Source organism: Felis catus, chromosome C2 (assembly GCF_018350175.1).
Source record: "Felis catus isolate Fca126 chromosome C2, F.catus_Fca126_mat1.0, whole genome shotgun sequence".
Lineage (NCBI taxonomy): Eukaryota > Metazoa > Chordata > Mammalia > Carnivora > Felidae > Felis > Felis catus.
Genome location: NC_058376.1, coordinates 109,742,091 through 109,768,580, shown reverse-complemented (window position 1 = coordinate 109,768,580; position 26,490 = coordinate 109,742,091). Strand labels below are relative to the sequence as shown.

General features: G+C 35.6%; 1 long non-coding RNA gene and 1 other non-coding gene across 4 annotated transcripts in view; both read left to right on the top strand.

Moving 5' to 3' along the window:
• LOC111562286 overlaps positions 1–26,490 on the top strand; it is a 437,724-nt gene that overhangs the window by 208,878 nt on the left and 202,356 nt on the right. The gene's annotated exons all lie outside the window — the stretch shown is intronic.
• LOC111556374 lies at positions 4,448–4,554 on the top strand. Its single transcript, XR_002735859.2, has one exon. It is a non-coding gene; the product is annotated as a U6 spliceosomal RNA (small nuclear RNA).

Below are 26,490 nucleotides of genomic sequence, written 5' to 3'. Positions count from 1 at the left end.
TCCTGATGGAAGACACTAATAAGAGCCTTTAGTCAGGCTAATAGCTAAATCGTGTTCTGTTGGAAAGACACATTAGAAACACATTAATTATTTCAGGCAACTGGAGTACCATTTTTTCACTGCAACATTTAGGAGATCTTAAAAAAGGGAAATGGAAACAATGGACTAGGAACTAAGCCCTGTAGTGGTCTGGAGGGCCTAGTGACTGCTGTAAGTGTTCGGTATTCATAGAAATTTGGTGCTTTCTCCCCATTAAGTGAGTGTGTTGCTTTCACTGAGCAATCAAAGCAGTGGGGATATGGAATTGACTTTTGTGTGTTGTGTGATATGAGGGCTTCACACTTTGGGCAATTCTCCTTTACATGTAATGACTCGTATTTGCCAAGTAGTTGGTCAGAAATATAGTTTAGTTTCTGGCCATGGACCTATGATTCTGAGCTCACTACCAGGGAATCCATATTCATTTTCTAAAGGACCCTAGCTCTCTCTCAGTGACACTTAAAGAAGTTAACTTTGTTAAGGAAAAAAGACTTGATGACAATAAGGATCTATTTGGCATTTTAAAAGACCCAGGGCTCCTCCCACTCTTCCTTGGAGAAATTACCTAACTGCTAATTTGCTATGCAGAAAAGCCTTCCAAACTGCCTGCTGCCAGATTAGCTTTATCAGGGTACACATCAAACTTGCTTTGAGTTGTGGGCTTATCATGTGGAAAATGATGCAAACAGAAGATTACTGAATGAAAACAAGTATACAGATGCCCACTTAACATCAAGATGTTAGAATTAACTAAAAGAGCATATTAATAAGTTGGTCTTTTTTTCTCAAATTGGCAAGCAGGTGGGAGGTTTGAATTGGTATCTTTTGTGAGCTCTTGGTTTGAAATGAAGAGTGTGTGAGTTTCCCTCCACCCCCGATTATCTTCTGTTCATTTTAATTTGAAGTTCTCAAAGATATTTCAAAGTGAGATGCTGTTCTTTCCCTTCCTCTTTCAAAGTTTAATCAATTAGCGTTTGACATGTGTATGAAATGATAAGCATTAGCTAGCATAATAAGGAAGCAGGAAAGCAATTTGTCTTTTCCAGCTATATATTTAAAAAATTAATCACTGCTTATAAATCCTTCCCAACTCCTCTTTTCCCCCACTAACAAATGAGATTGTATTCTGAAATTATTAAAAAGTAATTGCAGTTTAAACAGAAAATGATGAATAGGGAGGGTTGACTGAATTGATTCTATTTAGCGCTTGACCTTCTGTTTTCATCATTGCTAATTAAATAAGCTCAATTTAGGTTGGAAATAAGCTAATGTATGCAACATTGCTATGAAATCTTTAAGATGCTCTAAACTGGAGAGACCCTATGTAGTAGAAAGATCCTCTCTACAGAGACTGGAGATCAAATCCTGATTCTGTCACTTTTTGTGTGGCCTTCGATAAACAGCTTATCTTTTATGAATTTCAATTTTCTCATTGTAGATAGCATGAATGTAACATTCTATAGGAAATGACTGTGAAGGTTATGGAACATCTTTGTATGATTTTCCATAAAATTAGAACTTCATCTTGATCTTCTTCTGTTCTACATCTAATTTGGCTTGCAAAGGATTAACATTGACTTTCTGATGCCAAGATCAAGGACAGATAATAGTTACACTATAATGTAATTGTCAGTGGAAGATTGTAAACTTTGATGTGTAAGTGTGGCCAAATATGCAGTTTTTAATGCAGTTCTATCTTTGAAAACTCTATTTCTTTTGCCTCTGTGGGGTTATTCTTGCATAAATCTGAGTTCACTTGAGGGAAGTTTCCAAGGAGCAGCTGGGTTATTTCTGGGTTCAAGGTATTCAAAGCTCTGACTAAATCTTAACAACAGAATAATTTTCTTCCCCCAGATAGCAGTGTGATGGGAAAGGTGGTTGGACTATTTGGATGAATATATAAAAGCTTAAATTAAAATATGGGGAGAGAATACTTTCATACATTTGTTTTCTAGTTTACTTGTGACATGTTAGCCTTTCCTTACTTCATAAAGAATCCTCTAAGATTAGATGAGCACAAAATCCAAGCAACCAACACTGCTGGTTCATTAATGTCACACTTCATCCATTCTTCCTGTGTGTTCAAACATCATACAACCCTAAAATAAAACAAAGAAAAACAAAACAAAAAAAAAGCTAACCCCAAGGTAAATAACAGCAACAAAAAACTACTACCAATACCACAACCTACTGCAACAAAAAGCCAGGTCCAAGCCATAACTAACAGCTGTTTAGAAGTAAGTTAGATTGTTAACATTGCTGTGTTTCAATAGCATAAAGATTCCTTATGTAATAGAGTTTATATGTAATTAGGCAATGGCTAAAAGGATAGGAAGAGTAGAGATTCCAAATGTAAAAGATTTAAATTTCTAACACATTTCTGTAGTATGACTTTAATATACCACTGAAAGTTTTGAGTGTTCCAGTTCTCATTCCTTAACTAAAAATTGCATTTATTCAGAATCATTATTTAAAATTCCTACGTACCTTGATCAAATACATTTTGAAGAATATCTTTACATTATTATTACAACAACCCTATAAAAAAGGTACACCCTGACCATTGAAGAAATCTAGTTACAGAGAGTTTAAAGGTTGTATGCCCAAGGATTAAAGTTGTTTTAGTGGTAAGACCAGGTTTTGAAAAAAACTGATGTTCATTTCATTCCCAGTAACATCTACCTTGCCTACTGTATAGAATTATTTGTAAACATCAAATGAAATAATGTGTTTGAAAGTATTTTACAAAACTAAAATTCTGTTATGTATCTGCACATATGTTAAATGTATATGTGATCTCTCCCTTTTGGGGAGATTTCATGAGAAACTAAGCCACATGTAAACACGGTGGTATAATGGAAGGAACTTGACTTTTAGGATTAAATAGGGGTTTAAAAAAGGTCATGTAGGATGTTATTTTATACTTTATCACAGTTAAAGAGATTCATGGCTTTGCCTTTGACATTTTCCTCATTCACAACATAGTTTATCACAGCTGATTCCTCTTCATGATTCATATCCCAGCCATGATTTCTAGCGATAGTTTCCTTGAATACCTAATTTAATATCCCATTTCCACTGTGGTACTTTTTACCATTTTCCCCCTTTAGCATTTTGACAATATTTATTATTACTTAGATTACTGACTTTTATTGTTTTTGTTTGCTTGTTTACTATCTTCTTTAGGGGAACCTTCTTTGGGGGCCAGTTTAGGCTGGCCACTAACTAGCCATGTGACGTAGCAACTTCTTAACTCTTCCAGACCTAAGAATTCTCATATTTGAAAATAAGAGCACAACAGAGCTTCCACAGAGAGTTTTCACATACGTTATTCTTAAAATAAGGAAATGAGAAAATCAGACTAAAAGGGCACACAAATCTTTTTCAATTCTAAAGCTTGATGTATCTAAGTCTTTGATGTATAGCTTACATGTGTTTAGTCGATAAGTAATCACATAGAAATATATACAAAAACATATTGGGATTTGGAATCCTTCTACATAATTTCTTTTCTTCTACTGGCTATTCATGCTGTTTAAGATCTAAACTTTCTGTGACTATTACGATTACAAATACACATTCTGTATATTTGTTAGACAGTGAAAGTTTTTAAAGTTGATAAAATATGATATTTTTGCAAGTATTTTTACTTAGAATTTTAGTCAAGATCTTGCTTGGAATTATGGTCAATGCTCAACAGTGATAGTCTCTGAAGAAATCTATTCTTTGGCTGCCTTTGTCATTGCATTTCACATTTATCATATTTAGAGTCTATTCAGATAGTAGTCATTCATTCCTCACTGTTTCATTCCATGAGAATCATTATTTGCATATGAATTTTTTTCTAGAATAGGAATTTAGGCTTGTGTAAGGATAACACTATGTTTAAAACTAATTAAGATGAAGAACTTGAAATTTTTGGTGACGACCCTATTGAAATGATTGCTAAAGTGCATTTCATTATGGAATCAAAGAATCATGCCCTCGAAGAATAAAGAGACCAGAAAGGAAACTCAATGAATCTAATTTAATTCAATATATATTTTTTGTTTCCACTGCTAAATTATTTAGGATTTAGAATGTTATTAAATAGCCTTTGGAGTGAACTCTAAGTTTTTCTCCTTTAGGTGGTTTCATAGTTTGTCTGAAAGAAGGTTTTGGAGGGGTTGGTTGAACTGAAAATTATGTTTCTATTTTCAGTAGTTTCCTAATTTAAAATTTTCACCTCTCCAAAAAATATTTTTGACCTGAAGGGCACAAAATTGGGTATTTACCCAAAGAACACAAAAATACTAATTTAAAGGAATACATGCACCCTAATGTTCATAGCAGCATTATGTACAACAGCCAAATTATGGAAACAACCCAAGTGTCCATTGACTGATGAATGGATAAATAAAATGTAACAGTGCTCATTTTGGCCACACATATACTAAAATTGGAACAATACAGAGAAGATTAGCATGGCCCCTATGTAAGGATGACATGTAAATTCATCAAGCATTCCATATTTTAAAAAAAGAAGATGTGGCATATATATACATAGTGGAACAACCTGGATGGTGCTAGAGAGTATCATGCTAAACAAAATAAGTCAGAGAATGACAAATACCGTATGATTTCACTCATATGTGGAATTTAAGAAACAAAACAAGTGAACAAAGAGAAAAAAAAAGAGAGTGGGAGGTAAACAAAGAACCAGACTCTTAACTATAAAGAACAAACTGATGGTTACCAGAGAGGAGATGGGTGGGTGGATGGGCTAAATAGGTAATGGGGATTAAGGAGCATACTTGCTGTGATGAGCTCTGGGTGTTGTATGGAATTGTTGAATCACTATTTGTACACCTGAAACTAATATTACACTCATTGTTAACTGGAATTTTTTAAAAAAAAACGCTTAAAAATGGTGATTATAATAAATAAATAGGGGTGCCTGGGTGGCTTATTCGGTTGAGCATCCAACTCTTGACTTTTCAGGTCATGATCCCAGGGTCGTGAGATTGAGCCCCATGTCAGGCTCTGCACTGAGCAGGGAGCCTGCTTGAGATTCTCCTCTCTTTCTCTATCCCTCCATCTCTCCCCCCACCCCCACCCCGGCTTGTGCCCACTCTCTCTCATTGTCTCTCTTTTTCTAAATCAATCAATCAATCAATCAATCAATAAAAATGATCTGTTAAGATTCTTGGTTGTAAGCAACAGAAATTGATTCTACTTCATCGGAATCAGCTAGAATTAAACTTATTTAATAGAATTTAATGGAATTCAACAGAATTAACTAGAATTAAGCTGGTTCAAATCAATTGTTCTAAGAAAAATTTTTTTCAGAGTTTAAGCAGCAGAAAGAGAGGTGAAGAACCAAGCTTTAAAAGGATAGGAACTAGAGTAACTACAGCAGAAACACATAGTTTTTTGGGGGTCAGGGCATGAATCAACTCCAGTGTTTTCAAATGCATGACTGGTCTAGCACAAAATCACATACCATAAGATTGTAATGGACAGAAGAACAGTTTTCTCAAAGCAAAAGTTAGTTTTCTATTTCATAAAGAAAGGGAATGAATGTTGAGACCAATGGCAACACAAGTGAAGAATTATTTTCCTCACTTCGGACTCTTGGGCTAACTGAATTTAACATTGCAATCTTTGCAGTCACGTCTTTTGGTTGGAAGCCATGTATATGCTCTAAATGCCGCCCTAAGGAGATTAGGACTGGAAACCCCATTGCTTTACTAATCCTGTGCAACCTTAATTTTTCCTTCACAAGTGGAGTATTTTTTCTTGCCTTGCTTATCCAAAAAGCAAAGCCTTTAAAGATCCTTACATGTAACACAGGAATAACATGATTACATGTAACATAGAGTATTTGTAAGTCTCTGATAAGGTAATGAATGTAGAGTGACATTTTGTGCATCATAAATCACTGCATACAACTAAGGTACAGTTATTATTTTAATTATGTTTATATTGTTTAGGCTAAAGAAAATGTAGCGTAGTAGTAGTAGTTAAGAGTATGAACTCAAGAACTACAGGACTAAATTCGAATTTCAACTATACCACCTTGGGCAAGTGACTTGAATGTTAAGTGGCTCATTTCCCTTGTCTTTAAGTTGAGGATAATAGTAGTGCCTTTTTCAAAGTGATCATTTTTAGAGTTAAATGAATGCATATATGAAAAGCACTTAGAACAATGCCTGACACAAAATAAATGATATAAAATTATTTCTATTATTATTGTTGTTGTCTTTCTTGTGAAAGCTAATCTTTGAGTTCTACTTTTAACATTTATTTCAAGATTTATAAATACAACTATGCTACACTGCTATGCCTTATTTAGAAGTTTTCCTGAAATCATATTGTTGGGTGAATTATTTGTACCTCTGTGTCATGTTTTTACATCTGGATTATCTAGTCCTTTGGGGTTAGCTCATGTTGTCTACATTTTATTATTTCCCAAAGGCACTAATAATTCACTCTCACATGAATTAAAACCTCTCTTTCATTCTTTTTCACTTACATATTTGTTTCTCTTAATCATCTTGTAGTGTTTATTTTGAAAGAAGGGCATCAAAAGCTATTGGATTATACTGAAAATATTTTTAGTATCAGTTCTCAGTTCAGTTTCCTTGTACAATGAACAATAGCTAGGGCTATTGGGCCAACATGAAAAGTAACCCCAAACTTGGTTCTGTTAGGACCAGGTTGGCTACTGCTTTTATGTATGAGATTATCAGAATATTTTCAAAAAGTCTGCACCTCAAATTCTCACTTTGAAGACTGTCAATTCTTGGCAAAAATAAACAAAACATACGGTCTCTCTCTTTTTCTCTCATTCTCTCTCTCTCTCTCTCTCTCTCTCTCTCTACACACACACCCCAAAACTAAACAAAAGTGAAAAGGCATAGAAGTGAATTTTCATTTATTTCAAAATAATTTCTAAAAAATCTGGCTTGAAGATTTTGCCTTAATAAGGCATATTTATCAAGGTAGAAAGACATGTTATATATTAACATTTTTAGCTTGTTCAATAATTCTTAAATATTTAGACATATGACAAGTTGGCCTCCATTTGTACTCTTCTATTGTGTTAGAATGGTTTAATTCTTTAATGACAGATAACTGAGTTATATTTAATGTAGATATAATTGGCAGGGAACTGATTTCAGAGAGAAATGTCATGCTACATTTGCATGCTGGAGTTTCATAAGTATTAATACGTGTTTCTATTTACAACAATGAATCCATTAATCCAACAAATATTTATTGAGTTGCAACTATGTCCGGGTACTCATACAGGAACTGCAGGCACAGCAGTGAACAAAAAAGACCAAAAGTCCTTACTTTGTGGGAGCTTATATGTTAATGGAGGAGGAAGATAATAAATGACAGATAGGTAAATATATTATGGGATCACTTAGTAATAAGTGCTATGGAGAAAAGTAAAGCAGGGAAAGGGGACTAAGTACTGGCAACGGAGTATTGCTGGTTTATATGATAGCCATGGAAGACCTTCGTGAGATGTCATTTGAGCAGAAGCCTGAAGGAAACGAGGGAGAAACTTTGCAAACATCTGGGCAAAGAGCGTTCCAGGCAGAGACAGTGGTGAGTGCAAAGACCCTGTGATGAGAGTGGGTTAGGCATATTTAAGGAACAAGCTGCTGGAGGGAAATAGACAAGGGATGAGGTCCAAAAGGGGTCATGGACAAGACTCCATGGTCTTGGCAGGTGATTTTATAGACTTTGGCCTTTATTCTGAATGAGATAGGAAGCTACTGATATTTTGAGCAGAGTAGTGACATGATCTGACTCAATTTTAAACAGTATCTCTGGCTAATATTAGATACATTAAAGAATGGGAAATCTATAGGCTGAAAAATCTGAATGCTGGAGCTGGGTGGGAATTCAATTAGGGAGGCATTAGAGCAAGGATCATCATTTTAGACGTTACTTAAAGATAAGCAAATCTTACTTAAAGGGCTAACATTTAAGTATTAAAGTGTCAGCCATGCCTCCTTGAATTATTTCATATTACACTAACATCCTTAGAAAGAATAATATTTCCCAGGAAAAGAGAAGATACTGGGTTAAAAGGTTTGAAATAAAGATTTTTTTGATGTCCTAAGACACACTAATAATATACCAAGTCAAATAAATTATCATATTTTCTTTGATTTTTCTGATGGAAGAACAAGCTGTGTATACTCTTTTTAGAGACTAGGTAAGTTCCATCAGGGAAGCCAAAAAATGTTAATGGACACTTTAAAATTGATTTTTATAAGAACGTTTTCATGAAATAAGAACATATTGAAGTGCAAAATTAAATGCCTGTTTGAGGCACCGGTTCATCTTCTGTGGCCTTTAAGATGTCAGTGTCACAATATGAAAAAAAAGGAGATTCAAGTTAAGTCAGTAAAGAGTGAATTGCTGGAAGCTGTAAATACAACCCTTGCTTACTTCATGGGTGGGACTGAAACAATATGAAAGACTTCCAACAGAATCAGAATTGCTTTTTCCTGTTCAACCTCACCCTTATCCTTTCTTTTTAATTTTGAGAATAAATACTACTAGTATTTGGTGCTGAAATATTCATTTACCATATGTCAAAAAAGCCTAGTCTCTTGAACAGATTTCAATTTCTCTAGTGTAATCCTAGAGACAATGGCTTATTGATTCTGTATGTTACTGTCCATTATGTTTAGCTATTATGATAATGTTTAAGATATTAATGTGCTAATTAAATGGAAGTTCTAATTACTTACTCTTGCATGGTAGATGCTGACCAATCATTCTTCTTGCTTTGAAAATATAGATGCTTTTAGACATATACTCATTCACATCTTTAGTGGCATATTATTTTGTTACTTATTGTGCATCCATGAGCCAGCAAATTAATTTTCATTGCATTTCTACTCTCCAGCATCATGCTGGGTGGTTAGGATCAGAGGTCCTTGCTTATAAAGTTATTGCATAACCTGGGAGAACTATTTTTCTGATAGGATTTAAGGTTTTTCTCCTTACTATTTATAATTTAGAAACTCTGTTGAAGAATCAAATTGAATTGACATTAATGAGAGCCTACTTTTTCTCAGAGCAATGCTAGGTGCAGAAGAATTATAAAGACATGATTCCTAATGTCATGGAGGTTACCATGGCTGGAGAGCTCCATAGCACAAACATACTAGAGTCTCAGAGTGGGTGGCCAGACTCTGAATACTGCAGGAGCACAGAAAGGGTGGCACCATTATGGACTTGGTTTGATAAGGAGTCATGAGGACATGATTCTGGAACTATGGCTTGAGGTATGTGAAGTCTGTAGAATGCAAGAAGTGTATTTCAGAGATTCAGTCTGTTGAGAATAAAAAAAAATATGGCTACACTTGGATGTAGTAAAAATAGATGAGGTTATATAAGTGCTGTAATGAGTAATAAGTGGCTTGGTATTATTCCTACCACCTTCCAACCTCCCAGCCTAGGGGTGAACTGACTGCTGAATGATATTTTTCATTTTTGGTACCAAATCAAATAGTTTTTTTAGCATCAGGTAATTACTGCTGAAGTTTTCATTCTTATCGTTTGTCACTTTCCTATGACTTGAAAATATGGAGCACAAGTTGTCCTGACCACTTTTCATTCAATAGCAGCACTCTGTAGAAGCACTTTTTGCCCCAAGCTACTGCCAAGGTATGGAACATACAGTGTGGCTATTATTCCAAGCAACACTTTTCTTGCAGAAACTGGAGAGAAGCCAAAAGAAAAATCAGTCACAATTATTCTAAGTGATGGTTCACAATGTTCTCCTTAACTTAATCTGTTAGTTCTCTGAGAGCACTGACAACGCTTCTTCACCTTTGATCTCCTCAGTGCCCAGCACTGTGTGGCAAATAGTAAGATGTGTTTGCTAAATAAATACAGAAATACATAAAGTTTTGACATCTTTGTCAGGAAATCCAAATACCTGTCCTTTTACTCACGAACTATATCTGATCCTTTCCTCTCATGCAGTTTGAAGTGTAGAAATCTCTGTTATTAATGTATGAAGTCTTCAATTTTTTTAAGAGTCCTACAAAGTAAAAGCTAAATAAAAGAGGTGTTCACAGGATTGGTTTAAAATCTCAGACTTCTGTCCCACATACCTCTGAAGGTGGCTGGCTGTTCTGTAAACAGATTGATTCTCTCCATGGAAGTTGCTAAAGGTGACAGAACTTTTCCTGAACTTTGGAATACTCTGGAATGTCTTTGGGGAGCGACTTTTAGAATCATGAGGTGAAGAACACCCACCCATAGGGCAAAGAGGGGACTCCACCTCAGTCCTCACTTCTGACAGGCAGTTTTCTTGCTTCAGGTAACTTTCAGGGCTGCTGTTCTCAGGAATTTATCTTCGTTATTTGTAAGATGAGCTGACCACCCAGAGGTTTTGCCTCTTCCTTAACAAAAATTTCAGTCACTAAAATTATCTGTATACAAGAATGCCAGTTTGTCAGAGTCGGAAAAGAATGTATTTTGGTAAATAGAATTCGTTGTGGGAATTTCTGATATTTGAGCAAATTGAATACATAAAATATACTTTGAACTTAAACTATACATGGCAAGCAATTCACTCCTCTGAAGACAGAAAAAATTTTAGATTCCTAAGTTACATGAGTAAAAAAATTCCATATTTTACTCATATACGCAGGAAGAAAGTACAGGAAGTTACATCAAATCTGGAATAATTCTATGATATAACTGTAAAAAAAGTTGTTTCAAAAAAATAATTGTCTGTAGCTATTTACTATTTTTCCTCTAGAAATATGTATGTAACTGCTTAACTTTTGCCCTATTAACTGAATTACATTCCTAGTTGACAGATTATTGAAAAAGCCTGGATTTTAAAAGACTGTGTTTCTATGTCCTTTCATGCTTCTTTCCTTCTACTTCAGAAGCATGATAAGACTTGAGGATATGATAATATATAAATCAATTTATGGAAAGATTATGTCTGAACAGTGAGTAGAATTTAGAATTGAAAGTAACATGAAGAAAACCATCTTAGGGTGGCCATAGAGAAAATGAGCGAAAGAACAGCAACGTAGTGTGGCACATTGCTTCAAAGGTGATGCTTTCATTAGATTTCTTGTTGGAGGTTGAGGAGAAACTCATTTTCAGCAGACTTTTATAAGTAGTGATCCTTTTCACCTGGGTGAAGGGATTGTCGTTCCTGAAATAGGTTGCATTTTTTTCCTGCCTGAAGTCCTAGGAGTGTCATTGGTCTTCAAGTATATTTTGTATCAGACCCTCTGATAGTTAAACTTTGCTGACCATATCAGTGCTGTAAATTTGAACCTAAGCCTGTGATGGCTAATTCTCCAGGGAGGTGTTTTCCTTTGACCCCTGGAATTTTTCTTTTTTGTGGGCTTACCTATATATTTAAAAGGATGTTTATTAGGTTTTATCCAGGGCATTTACCTTTGCCATTATATTTCTGGAAATGGATATTGATGCGTTTTATTTCATAAATAAATGCCTTAGTGTGCTTTACTCTTTTATATTTGGACCCTATCTTCTTATTTGTAATTTAAGATACTCAGATACTGGAAAAAAAATAACAAACAACTTTCTGAATGCTACTAAGGATCTCAGTTTTGGAGATGAATTGTTCCTTGTGATCTTCCTAAGTTCACATATCCATTTATATATTTATATTTAACTTTTATGTGCATTTTGGATGGTAGTGCACCTTAATAAATACTTAATATCTTTTGTAGCTGTATGTTACTTTATTCACATTGGGTTGATTGTATGTTTGCTCATAGGCATCACATGCATGCTGATGGTATTACTATATGAACACTGATAAGTTTGGTGGGTAAAAATTTCCAGGCTCCTGCCAAAAAAGTTGCATCTCCAACTCTATGGAGAAGAAAAGTCAGTTGATGCTATTTACCATGGATAACATTAACTGAAGGCAAGGAGGTCTCCGAGCAGTGACTCCTCTTTCATTTTGATATGGAATTAACTCACTAAAAGTATATAAATGATGCTGACCTGATATAGACTGGAAGAGGATAAATTTTCATCCCACAAAATGAACTAAGATTAATATAAACTCACAATAACAGGTAAATAAAAGTCTCTCAGGTTGAAGAGGGATGATGCTGTGATTGATTCATGGATCCAAAAAATTGAGACCAGAGTGGGTTTTCTTGGCAGACTACAGAAGAAAGGGCACTCTAACAGGTTGACATCATATCTGCTTTTATCAGAGACAAGGATTTCAGTCTGCCATAACATGATTAAAGTAAACCAGTTCCTCATTTATTTATGATTTTCAAAGATGGATATAGCCAAATATATTAATTCTCTAAATTAAAAAGAGTAATTTTAAACCCTCAAATAACACACATATAAGTGTATGCGCATAGACACAGTGTGTTTAGTTATTTATTTCAAAATAAATAAACATAAAATTTTCCTTGTTTCAGAGTCTCTATTAGGCCCCAGAGAATCTTGAGGTATGTAAGGCCGTTTGTATTTAATTGAAATGATTCCTGTTTTTTGAGATCTTTTGTCTGCTTCTTTTTGGAGCAGGAGGTAGTTTTTGTGTCTCCTCTCTCAGTGTCAGCGGCAGTTTCTTGTGTCTGGTGATGCGACTCCTTCTGACAGTCTCCTTTGCTTTTAGTTTGCTCTTTCTAGTCACCTGTGACTTGATTCAAATTTGGTTTTCCCAATTAGAATGAGTATTCTGAATCTGAAAACATAAGTGCGAGTGAAGGATCAGGGGTTAATCCAATGACAGAATTACCCAAGTTTTAGTGTATGGGCCTTGTAAAATCTGTTCTGACTGCCCAGAGGACTTTTTAAAATTTGGTTTTATTCCAGACACTGAAGATGGAATCATGTGACCTCCATATAAATGAAGTGTTACTTTCTCTGATGAAAAGAGAATAATGGGTTGATTGACCAACAAGAATGTGTCCCAGATGGAAATCACATTCCTTATTGTAATTTAATAAACTATTATTTTGTGTTAGAATGTTCTTCTTTCCTGAAATTATGAAGAATGACTCAACTTGCCAGGCTTATAAAATCAAAGGTTAATCTACAAAACTGAGTGACAGGACTGTAGAGTCCAGGCTGAAATTTCCTCTTGTGTTACTCATTATATTAGTATATATGGCATTTGTTTTAGATTAAAAATCAGTATGAGAAGCAAGAGAGAGAAAAAAAGCTCAGAACAACCAAGATGATACTTTTGCTGAATATATATGCTGAATCAATCATTGAAAGATGGACATTATAGACCTGGCATCATTCACCCTCACTATTTGTCAGGTAGTTGCTAAATCTTAAAAATATCCTGAGATTTTATGACAGTCCTACTGATGTGGGTATACAACAGCTGCAAGCCTGGGTGCTGAAAATATAAACTTCTAAAATGTGAATGTGCGCAGCATGAAGATGTTACATTCTCTGAAGTTCTTCCATGGATAGTTATTTATTATTACCTTTGAGAGCCATGTTTCACTTTTTAGTTTAAATCCAACTATATTCCATACTTTGAATTCAGTTCTGAGTTTAAGAAATGAAAGATGTGAGTGTTTAGTGCTATGTTTCTCAGCTTGGCTACACATTACAATCATCTAATGAGCTTTTAAAATTCTTAATACCCAGGTCACATCCCAGACCTATTCAATCAGAGTATTTGGGAATATGACCCAAGTGGAAGTGCTTTCTAAAGTTCCCCATGTGATTTCATCATGTAGCTATGGCTGAGAACCACTGCTTACTAATAAGGCCTAATTGGGTTAGAATCATTAAAGGGCCTGATGCGTGCCATTATAAACACACATCTCCAACTCAGCTGGACCATGCAAGTTTTTGCACAACTTTTAGCAGTCTTATTTAACTCCTCACATATATCATGAAGGCCTGCATTAAACCTTTCTAGATCTTCATCATATTATTTCACCTTTAATGTCTTCACTCCTAGCAGATGATCTTAACCCTCTCCTCCCCCTGCCCAAAAAAAGGAAGGAAAGAGGGAAGGAAGGAAGGGAGGAAGGAAGGAAGGAAGGAAGGAAGGAAGGAAGGAAGGAAGGAAGGGAGGGAGGGAGGGAGGGAATGAAGAAACCTAGAGTGAAATTCCTCAATTTCCCTCACTTACCAGTAACCTCTTGATCACTACTTCCTTCTCAATTGCAGGAGCTAGTGCCCTTGATTTCATCCTCTCCTGTCTCCTAGGACTTCGCTCAAGTAAGTCCTCTGTTCTCTTGTCTCTATTCTTGCTTCTGTGGGCTGCGTCTCCTTTCTTTGGCTCAGTCTTCCTCTCAGGCTGCCACTCTAATTCTCTCATTCTCTTCTCCAGATGATTTGAATGCCTAATCTATAGTCACCGAATCAATTCCCTCACACGAATTCTAACCTGGCTTCCACTCTCACACTGTCAAAAAGACCCTGCACAGGGTCACCATCCAAGGCTTTCAATGGCCAATTCTAATAACGCCTCTTACTCTTCACACTCGTGGCCCCCCACTCTCTTTGCTGAAACACTTGACCTCTCCATGCTCTTTATATGTTCTGCATTCTTAGCTACCACAACCTCACCTCTTGTTCAACTCCTTTTTCTTTTTTAAAAATACCTTAACCGTTTTTGTTCGATAGGATTCTACCCTTAGCTAATTTCTATTCTCTTTCTGCATGTTTTCTTTGGGTGATTCTGGCCAGTCTCTTGGTATCAGCTAATACATTCATGTTGTTGGCTAATAGCCCAACCTCTCTCCTAATTGCTGGGCTTTTATATTCATCCATAAATGTTGCAAAAATCTCAAAAATCTCTGCCTAGAACCAACCATTTCCACCTCTGTAAAACTAAATCACAAACAAAGCAAAATAAAACAAAATAACACAACAAAGAGATTCTTTGTCTCTGTGTTATTTGTGCCATAATTTCCCCAATCACCTAATCTCTAAACTACCGTATATCCCTAAAACACATGAAACCCTTTTACACTTCAATAATCTTTTAAGTTCATCTTTTTTCCCCCTTCATTCTAATGCCTGAGGTTGGGAACTCTTCTTCTGTACAAATCATCATGATCTTTTTTTACAATGCCATCAGAGTGATTGTTTTTTTTTAAAAACACAGATTTTATTGTATTATGTTTCCACTTCAAACTCTTAACGGCTGCCCATTCTTTCTAGGCCCCATTACACTTTGACCATCGCTTGCAAGATCCTCTCTGCCTGGCACAGACCTCTACCCCTCCCACCTTAAGCTCCAGCACACCCTAGCACTACGCAGCGCTGATCCCTCAGTCGATGTTCTCTTATACTGCTTATTATCTTTAGATTGTCTCCCCTCAGAGAATCCTACTTAGTCTTTAAGATTGAGACCAAGTATTGTTTCTTCTGCAAAGTTTTTTCTGAAAGTCGTTTTCCTCTTCCATCTCTGCCTCTTTAATTTGGGTTCCCAGTATAATAAAATTTGTCACATTGTTTTATAATTTAAAAATATTTAAAATAACTGTGTTCTTCTTTTGTGGATTAAAATACCACAGATAATGAAAAACTCCACTTTGATTATCAACCCCAATTCCAACCTTTTTCTGAGAGCTAGAATCATGCATATCACTCTGATATATAAGCTTCTGGAGCCTTTACTACAGTTTGCATGTTCACATAGACAAATATGGAATTAATTTTTAATACCTTTCTTGAAGTCTAATTAATGTCTTATAAACTTCACATATTTAGAGTATATATGTTTTGATAAATTTTGATACATGTATTTATCTATGAAACCATACAAATTTCCTACTAGCACTTTGTTAATTGGTCTCTCCCACCCTTTCCTAACCCTAAACCCCCAAACAACCACTGTGTTGTTATTTTCTATCATTATGTTTAAATTTCCTAAAATTTCATATAAATGGAATCATACAATGGGTAGTAGCTTTTCCTCTGGCCTCCTTCACTGAACAAAATTAATTTGAGATTCATTCCTGTTTTTGTGTTCATTTTTATTGCACAGTACTCTTCCACTATATAGCTATACCACGATTTATTTATCCATTTACATATTAATGGACATTTGGATTGTTTTCAATTTTGGCTATTATGAAAAAGCTGCCATAGACATTTGTGTAAAGTCTGTATGGGCTCATGCTTTCATTTCCCCTGGGTAAATACCTACGAATAAAATGGCTGAGTATGTGGGTCGTATGGTCATATGAGTCTTTTAAATTTGTTTTATATATAATGTCCAGAGCTTTTAGTGGATGAAATAGGGTAAATTCTCTCTACTTGATCTTCCTGGAAGTGGGGATTGAGCCCTAAATTGAATTTTTATATCTGTGGTGTCATAGAAAGATACAGGTCATTGTCCCTGTTGGCATAGAGCTCTTAAAACTCTTAACATTTCCTGAATGATAGGAGTGATAGGAGCATCTTTTGTTCTAATGAGATGACTCTTGGTGAGCACCTAGATAGCTTCAGAATGGGGGCTTGTTGCCAGAAAGACCAAGATTTGAGTAGAAACATGGATATTTCAGCCCCCTGCCCTAACCTGCTGGGGAGAGGAGAGGAACTGAAGATTAAGTTAATAATCCATTATACCTATGTAATGAAACCTCCATAAAAAAACCCTAAGTGATGAAGTTTGGAGAGTTTTTGGGTTAGTGAATACTTTGAGGTACTGAGAGAGTGGTGTACCTGAAGAAGGCATGGAAGATCTGTGCCCCTCCCCCATACCTCGCCCCATGCATCTCTTCCATTTGATTGTTCCTGAGTTGTAACTTTTATAAGTCAGTAAAAGTAAGGTAATTGTTTTCCTGAGTTCTGTGAGTCATTCTAGTGAATTATTGACCCTGAAGTGGAGTCATGAGTACCCCAGAATTTATAGCCAGCTGGGCAGAAATAAGAGTATGCATTCTTATTATCTTATTGTATATAATTATTAAATATTATATATTTTATTATAATTATCTTATTATTGATAAGAGTATTATTTCCTAAAGTGGAAGCAGTCTTGTGGAACTGAGCCCTTAATCTGTGGGGTCTGAGCTAACTCCAGATAGCTAGTGTTAGAACTGAATGGAATTGTTGGACACCAGTTGGTGTCAGACAACAGAGCATTGGTCACTATCAGTAGGAAAACTCCTGTAATATCTCTTTATTTCTTTGATATTATCCAAATACAGACTGAATTCTCTGGCTCTTGGCTATCATTCCTCTGCTTAGCTTCTCTTGTCCTATGCTTACAACTGGCAAATGCCTTAAGGGAAAAAGTGACTCAAAAAACATCAGTTCACCTTTCTTGAGATTCTCTTCTCTCTCTGATCTTGGCCTCCCACATACCAGTTCTCTTCAGAGCTTTCTGGTTTCAAACAGATGTGGGTTTTTACTGTTTGTTTTATATCTAACTGCATAATTGAAGCATTTGTCTGTTTCAAGCTACTCTAATCAAAGCCAGAAGTGTAAGTCTGAGATTAAAAACATTCTAATAATGTCATCTTGTTTAGATAAAAATATTTGCTACTCTCGTTATTTTTATTCAGTTATTCTACAAATATTTGTTCAGTGTCTCCTATGTATAAGGATTCTGCCAGACACCAAAAGTGCAGCAGTTTCTCAGATAGACCCAGTCCTGCCTTTATGGAAATTCAGTTAGGGAACCAAATGTTAAACAAATCATGATATAGATAAATATAGAATAATAAACTGTGATAAATGCTAATAATGATAATGGCTATCTTTGATGGATTTTTTTCCCATAAGCATATATCCACTTAATTGCACAATCTTATAAGTATGGCTTTAGTCACTCCTCTAAACTGCAGTGTATCTTAGCCTCTTTGCTCTGCTTTATTTTCCCCATAATTTCACCTATTTTTCTATCTCCCTATCTCTATCTACCTATCTGTCTGTTTGTCCTATCTATCTAGCTATCTATCTATCTATTCATTGTTAGTTATATGTTTCTCACACTAAAATGAGAACTCCTTGAAGGGAAGGGCTCATCTATTTTTTTTCACTTATATATCTATAGAGGCTCACGCAGGATAGGCACTCAACTTCTTAAAATGTTCGGTGAATAGCTTTTTACTGCATGCTGGCAACTTCACCAAGAATTTTTGTGCACTTAATTTTCATCTACCCTATCATAGTAGGCTGAATGATGGCAACTACAGATACCAGGTTTTAATCCTTGGGACCTGCACATGTTATCTTAAAAAGAAAAAGGAACTTTGAAAATGTAATTACGTCTAAAATGTTGACACGGGAGGATTATTCTGGATTATCCAAGTGGGCCCTAAATGCAATTATGAGTGTCCTTTTAAGAAAGAGACAGAGGGATATAATATTTTTAAGGAATATTTCATCTGTTAAGGGGCTTTTTAAATGGATTTTCAGGTTCTGAACACTTGAGGTTACCATTATATGACTTTAAGATCAGCAAGATATTACTATAGCTTTTATAAAGACTTTGATTTAATCTTTTTTCGTATGTAGACTAAAGATGAATAAAATTGCTATTAATATTAATCATTTTAAATCTTCATAGCTTAGTTAGATAAGCAGAGCGTCATAAAACTTTAAAGTTGAAGAAGAGAACATTCCAAGATTAGGTTTGTATCTTACTGTCAAAATATATTTTGAAAGAGTCATCTATAAAGGATATTGAATATCTTGCTCCCAGAATGAAGGATATTAAAAAGTATGACATGAATCTATCACTCAGTCAGATTGTCTTGATTCTGGCTGACCAGAAATTGAAACTGGAGTTCCCAAATATTGAAAATAAGTATAGTTTTTATACTACATTTATTTAAAACATATCTTAGTGATCTTCAATAAAACTCTCTTAGAACATCACTGAAATGAATAATTAAAGAAAAACATTCCCTTACCACACACATGAGCATATTCAATTCTATTCAATTACAAGAATAGTTATGAACATACAAATCAGTCATTAAACGTTTAATGATAATTACAAAAATACAGGATCCTAAATTTAGAAGATATATTCAGCCTTGTGAAACACAAGGTTTTCTTTTATATTTGAATTTAGAAAGTAGCTTTAACATCATAGTAATATTCAAGATGAGCCACTGAACTTTAGAGGAGGAAGTGACCGCAATGATGGTCCAATTACATATCTACTGAGCTTTGAAATCATCTAATCTCCTTTGGAGACATTGAATCTTAGAAGGTTTGAGTGAATTTCCCATGGAGGCATAAATAGAAAGCATATTCAGTCATTCACTTATTCATTCTTCGCACATTTATTGTGTGTCTAGCGTGTGCCAGGAAGTATGTAGGACATTGGACTACATTATTTAATTTTTTTAACCTTTATTTTTGAGAGACAGAGACAAAGTGTGAGCAGAGCAAAGGAAGAGATAGAGGAAGACGCAGAATCTGAAGCAGGTTCTAGGCTCTGAACTCTCAGCACAGAGCCCGACATGAGGCTTAAACCCACAAACTGTGAGATCATGAGCTGAGCCGAAGTCAGATGCTTGCACGCCCTGGTGCAAGGCACCCCTTGGACTACACTACTTAAAAAATATTTCAAAAAAATTCATTATATGATGGCAAAAATGAGGCTAGAACCCAAGATCAGAACTAGGCTTCTTGGTCTTGGCTGCTTTCCAGTACATGTTCACAACTCATTTGTTTGTATCAACAGTTCAGAAGACCTTGGTTCTAGTATGAGAATTCTAACTTTGGACAAATTATTTTCAGTCTTTAAAACCTATGTTTTTAAGCTAAAAATAAAGCTTCTTAGACTATCTTTCTAGACTAATAACAACATTATTCCACATTATGAATTCAAATTAAACTCTAAAGAAGATTTCACTTTCTTCTGTTGGCCATCTGTGTGTCTTCTATGGAAAAGTGTCCATTCATGTCTTCTGGCCCATTTTTAATTGTATTATTGGTTTTTTGCGTGTTGAGTTTTATAAGCTTTTTATACATTTTGGATATTAACCCTTTACCAGTATATCATTTGAAAAATATCTTCTCCCATTCTGTAGGTTGCCTTTTACTTTTATTGATTGCTTCCTTCACTGTGCAGAAGCTTTTTATTTTAATGAAGTCCCAATACTTTTTTTTTCTTTCTTTTATTTCCCCTGCCTCAGGAGACATACTAGTAAGAAGTTGCTGTGACCAATGTCAAAGAGGTTACTGCCTGGGTTCTCCTCTAGGATTTTAATGGTTTCCTGTTTCACATTTAGGAATTTTGAATTTATTTTTGTGTATGGTGTAAGAAAGTGGTCTAGTTTGATTCTTTTGCATGTTGTTGTCCAGTTTTCCCAACACGTTTTTTTTCAATATATGAAATTTATTGTCAAATTGGCTTCCATACAACACCCAGTGCTTATCCCATAAGGTGCCCTCCTCAGTACCCATCACCCACCCTCCCCACCTTCCCACCCCGCATCAACCCTCAGTTTGTTCTCAGTTTTTAAGAGTCTCTTATGCTTTGGCTCTCTCCCATTCTAACCTCTTTTTTCTTTTTTTCCTTCCCCTCCCCCATGGGTTTCTGTTAAGTTTCTCAGGATCCACATAAGAGTGAAAACATATGGTATCTGTCTTTCTCTGTATGGCTTATTTCACTTAGCATCACACTCTCCAGTTCCATCCACGTTGCTACAAAGGGCCATATTTCGTTCTTTCTCATTGCCACATAGTACTCCATTGTGTATATAAACCACAATTTCTTTATCCATTCATCAGTTGATGGACATTTAGGCTCTTTCCATAATTTGGCTATTGTTGAGAGTGCTGCTATAAACATTGGGGTACAAGTGCCCCTATGCATCAGCACTCCTGTATCCCTTGGGTAAATTCCTAGCAGTGCTATTGCTGGGTCATAAGGTAAGTCTATTTTTAATTTTTTGAGGAACCTCCACACTGTTTTCCAGAACGGCTGCACCAATTTGCATTCCCACCAACAGTGCAAGAGGGTTCCCGTTTCTCCACATCCTTGCCTGCATCTATAGTCTCCTGATTTGTTCATTTTGGCCACTCTGACTGGCGTGAGGTGATATCTGAGTGTGGTTTTGATTTGTATTTCCCTGATGAGGAGCGACGTTGAGCATCTTTTCATGTGCCTGTTGGCCATCTGGATGTCTTCTTTAGAGAAGCATCTATTTGTGTATTCTGCCCATTTCTTCACTGGATTATTTGTTTTTCGGGTGTGGAGTTTGGTGAGCTCTATAGATTTTGGATACTAGCCCTTTGTCTGATATGTCATTTGCAAATATCTTTTCCCATTCCATTGGTTGCCTTTTAGTTTTGTTGGTTGTTTCCTGTGCTGTGCAAAAGCTTTTTATCTTCACAAGGTCCCAGTAGTTCATTTTTGCTTTTAATTCCCTTGCCTTTGGGAATAACCAACACCATTTTTTGAAAAGACTCTTTTTTCCATTGGATATTCTTTCCCGCTTTGTAAAAGGTTAATTGACCATGTAGTTGTGGCTTCATTTCTGGGTTTTCTGTTTTGTTCTATTGATCTGTGTTTTTGTGTCAAAACCATACTTCTTGTTGACTATAGCTTTTTAATATAGCTTAAAATCTAAAATTGTGATGCCTCCAGGTTTGCTTTTCTTTTTCAAGGTTGCTTTGGCTATTTGGGATCTTTTGTGGCTCCATACAAAGTTCAAACAATTCCATACAAATTGTTTGCTCTAGCTCTGTGAAAAATGCTGGTGGTATTTTGATAGGGTTTGTATTAAATGTATAGATATCTTTGGATAGTATAGACATTTTAACAATGTTTGTTCATCCAATACATGAACATGGAATGTTTTTCCATTTCTTTCTGTCATCTTCAATTTCTTTCATCAGTGTTTTATAGATTTTGGAGTACAGTTCTTTAATCTCTTTAGTCGAGTTTATTCCTATGTATCTTCTGGGTTTTGGTGCAATTATAAATGGGATTGATTCCTTGATTTCTCTTTCTTCTGCTTCATTATTTGTGTATAGAAATACAACAGATTTCTGTATGTTCATTTTGTATCCTATGACTTACTAATCCATGTATCAGTTCTATCAACTTTTTGGTTGAATCTTTCAGGTTTTCTATATAGAGTATCATGTCATCTGCAAATAGCGAAAGTTTTACTTCTTCCTTGCTGATTTGGATGCCTTTTATTTTGTTGTTGTTGTTGTTGTTGTTGTTGTTGTTGTTGTCTGATTTCTGTGGCTAGGACTTCTAATAACATCACCCATCATCAGGGAAATACAAATCAGAACTACAGTTAGATATCACCTCACACCTGTCAGAATGGCTAAAATTAACAACACAAGAAATAACAGGCATTGGCAAGGAAAAAGGGAAACCCTCTTGCATTGTTGGTGGGAATGAGAACTGATGCAGCCACTCTGGAAAACAGTATGGAGATTCCTCAGAAAGTTAAAAATAGCATTACCCTCTGATCCAAAAATTGCACTACAAGGAATTTACTCAAATGAACAAAAATACTAATTCAAAAGGATATGTGCACCCTGTAGAATTACCTACAATAGCCAAATTATGAAAAGAACCCAAATGTCCATCAACTGATGAATGGATAAAGAAGATGTAGCATACATATACAGTGGAATATAACTCAACCATAAAAAAGGACGAAATATTGCCATTTGTAATAACATCAATGGAGCTAGAGAGTATTATGCTAAGAAAAATAAATCAGTTAAAGAAAGACAAATACCATATGATTTCACTCATATGTGGAATGTAAGAAATGAAACAAAAGAACATGGAGGGAAAAATAGACAGGCACATCATAAAACATGCTCTCAACTATAGAGAGCAAACTGAGGGTTGCTAGAGGGGAGTGGGGTGGGAGGATGGGGTAAATGGGTGATGGGGATTAAGGAGGGCATTTGTTGTGATGAGCACTGGGTCTTATGTGTAAGAATTGAATCACTAAATTATACAACTGAAACTAATATTACACTGTATGTTAACTGACTGCAATTTAAATAAAAACTTTAAAATTTTTTCACTTTCTTAGAGTGAAAGTTGTAAAACTCAGGATTCCATGGCTGCTCATTGCCAATTTATTTCTATTTGATTAACAACCATATTTCATTTTATTAATCTTACGTAGAATTGTAAATGTATTCAATTTATATTTCAGTTAATCAGTAAATCCAGTAAACCAGCCAACCAACAAATATTCAGCATGCACAAGCTATTTGACCAAGAAATTTAAAGTCTTGAAATGTGCCTCTGATGTATGCTTCTATCTGGGGGGAAAATGAGGCTTCAAACCTCAGAGGGATACTTCTCATTACCTTGGATCAAATAATCTTTTACCAAAAAGAAAGGGCAGAAAATGCCATCTGCCTTAAGTAAATAACTTTAAAGGGGGTTTGAAAATTTTCAAAAGAGCAAATCTATGAAGTGCTAAGCTCTTCAAAGCTATAAATGCTCATTTGTGTGATGCAATATTAATGAAGTACAAACATTTTCATGTCTGAAATCAGGGCAGATTTCTGAGCAGCTTTGAAGGGGTGCTAATTAAGTATTTATTTTTCAATTAATCTAATTTCATTCAAAACGATAACGTTATGAGCACAATGGCAGTGCTTTGGTTCTAGAACAAGCACAACACTAAGTAGTTTTTGCCCTGTTTTTTTTTTTTTTTATTCTCTAGTTACATATCTTTGTGTTATACTTTTACTTTTTCTGGGCCTTAGAGCAGGATGAATTTTCTGACTATAGATTGGAGATAAAGGTAAATACCTTAATGAGAGCAAAATGCCCATTCGCACTGAGAACAAAATACCCACTCAATACACTAAGAGTTCTAAGCCAGTCAAACTCAAGGGATATGTCTTGAATTTGGGATTGCTTGTAGATCATAATGACAGGCATTTATGATAGCATAGGTTATGGTCAACTATACTTTTTAGAAATTGAGCATAATAACTAGAAGTGTGAAGTAAATATAATCTCAGAGATCTGACTATATATGAAATTGAGTAGTCTCATCTCAAGTATCATCTCAGAGCCATTAGATAAAAAAAATCACAAATGCAAATAAAAGAGTTACTAAGAAAAAACAAAATTTGGTCTATATTATTTCAAGCTTTTGAATATCTACTTTTGTAAAGTCACAAGAGTGCTCCCTAACTTCTTTGCTCTATGGTTAAAAAAAATGAAGAAAAATACCTTTTTTTTACATGATTTACATTGCGTGTATGACAATTTAAAAATACTTTTTTCCTGTTGTTTCAGATATCTAAATGGTTCATTTCTAAAATAACAATTCCATCTTTTTTCTTCTAATTATGAAAACTCCTTGAAATTGTGTTAATTCATTGATGCATGGATTGATTAACTGATTCCTCCTTACTTTATTCTTTCAACAAATATTTGCCCAAGTCACTGAAGGGGGTTATTATAGGAACTACTCAAGATTCTGGATCCTGGCTCTCCCTCTACCCTCCATTTATTTCCATAGTCTATCACCATCTAGCTTCTTCCTTGCTGTAAGTCATGTTACATATGTTACGTATGTTAGCATCCATATTACATTCTGATAATTCACTTGAGATCCTTCTAAAACACATACGTGGCTCAGCACTCTAGGTTCTGCTACCTGTCTCATTCTCTGCCTGGCACTTGGCTTCTCAGATGTTGTGCCACACAAGCACACACACTCTTTTCATCCTCCCAATCCCTTGCTTTAGTTTATAGCTTTTGCTCTGTTCCTAACACCCTTTACACTTTCCCTTTCCTGGATCACTTTAACCTGTCCTACACACCCCCAGTAAAGTGCCTCTTTTTTTGGTTGCCCCAGATTTCTTTATTCTCTTTTTTATTGTATTAGATTGAAAGTACCATTTCTACGTTTTTGTCTGTTGTTGTCTCACTTTACCCTTACTTCCTCTACAATCTTATTCAGTCCCAAGGCTCAAAATACAGTCCTTAATTCAGTGATCCTATTTGATAGCCAGGACCTAGGTTTCTCATCGGAGCTTTGGGTTTCTGGTCTTTCCCTTCACACATACTCTTTCTTCACTGTCTCCCATCAAAGGAAATGAGACCATTATGTCATCAACAAAAATAGAACAGTTTTGGGTGATAACTACATGCAAGGCACTCCACTGGGCCTACAGTGATGAATAGGAAAGATGGTCTCTCCTCTAGGGGGATTTGTGTTCCAGCAGGGAAGAGAGATATTAAATAATTACCCAGTAATTTCTATAATCACAATTATATGTAGCAGGTATTCCTGACATTTTTTTTACTCAGTTATGGTCAAAAAGAGGGCCAAGTTATTCATATACATTCACAGACATACTAGTAGCTGACTCTAAGGACTGGTAACCTTAGAGCTGTGATGTCTGCTGCCAGTGGTACGGACATCCTGGGGGCTGGCTTGCCCTTGTGGCCTATTGGTAGGTGGCTCAGCTTACCTCAAAGAACCTTGGGGTATGGCTTGCTCCTCTTACTCCACCATGCTGGAGGGCGTGGTGTATGGGTGTGTGTGAGGGGGGTGGGGGGATGTGGCGTGACAGGGGCAGCAAGTGATTGGAGACATGCTTTAACTTTGGTTTCCATTAGGAACTTAAAACTCCATGCTCCTCCAACCTTGCCTCAGGGAAAAGGGGGAGAGTTTGAGAACGGTGATCATCAATGTACCATTATTCACCACTTTATATGGTCCTACTCAGTTTTCAGTCAGATTGGGACACATTTGTAGAACGCACTCAACAAACTTCAGCTAATGCACTATAGAACTTTCTCCTTTGCTCAGATGACTCCATACTTTGGAGTCATATGAAGAGAAAGATGAGCAAGCAACAAAAGTGCCAGCCTTAGATTCCCAATGCTCCCTCACTCTTTCTCATTCTGTTCCTAGCTGAAGTGAATTTCTTTCAGTTACTGGAAGATCCTGCATTCCCTTTTACCACAGGACTTTTGTAAATACTATACCTGCTACCTCAAATTTTCTTCTTAAACTTACCACGTTCCATCTTTTTAAACTTACTTATCCTTCTGTTTCTAATTTAAAAAGTACTTCCTGGGGCAAGTTGTTCCCCCTTTCTTTTATATGGTTTTGCAGCTACTCAAGTGTCATTCCTCATCTACATAACAATTGTAATACCTTTGTGCGATATGCAAAAGTCTGTCTCCTGCACTTATCCTTTACCTTACCACTTGAGAGTTTCTAGCAATCAATATAAAGGATACCGGTAGCTAAAGCCAGTCTTATATTCCTATATATCCAGATATATATGAATTCTTATGAATATACATTTTCAAAAGAATAAAATAACCTTCCTGTTTGCTCATAACTGAGTCAAGGATTTCAATAATACGTGCTACATATAATTTTGAGGGATGGGACAAATTTATGCTAATCATTGAATATTAACAATGTTGGCATTTAGTAGATGCTCAGTAAATACATGCTGAGTGAATAAATAAGTGAATATTAGCTTTAAGAATTT